Genomic DNA, 580 nt, shown 5'->3' with positions numbered 1-580 from the left:
GATGTACCAGCTGTGATGCAAGTTTACGAGGCTGATCCCAAGACACACGCGGAGGCAAAGCGCAGTACAAAAACTGAAGGATAGAGAAAGGCAATGCTCGAGGAGATCCTGGCTCTCCAAAACAATGGTGTCTGGAATGTGATCAAGCGACCGGCTGGGGCCAACATGCTGCACAGTAAGTGGGTATTCAAGAACAAAACTGATACGAATGGCGCGGTGGAGCGCCTCAAGGCGCGGATAGTTGCGTGCGGGTACGAGCAAGTTTTCGGCATCGATTTTGCGCTCACCTTTGCTGCGGTCATGGATATGTCGATAGTAAAGGTAATCCTAGGCCTTGCAGCGACGTGGAGGGTGCCGGCAAAGCATGGTGACATTCCGAACGCCTACGTCAAGGCCAACAAGGAGAAGGACCTTGAGATTCTGCTACGATGCACGTGTGCGTTTGTGGTTCACAAAGCCACGCGCCAGACACATGCACCGCGCGTACGAGACTGCAAACTCGCAAAGAGGATAGCGCGCTATCTTTGTTGCAGCAAGGTGATGCGGCTTGAAATGTGCACTAATACCGACCGCAACGAAC

The sequence above is a fragment of the Plasmopara halstedii genome, assembly GCF_900000015.1.
Source record: "Plasmopara halstedii genome assembly, contig: Scaffold_2904, whole genome shotgun sequence".
In the NCBI taxonomy this organism is placed as follows: Eukaryota; Oomycota; class Peronosporomycetes; order Peronosporales; family Peronosporaceae; genus Plasmopara; species Plasmopara halstedii.
This window is presented reverse-complemented; position numbering follows the sequence as displayed.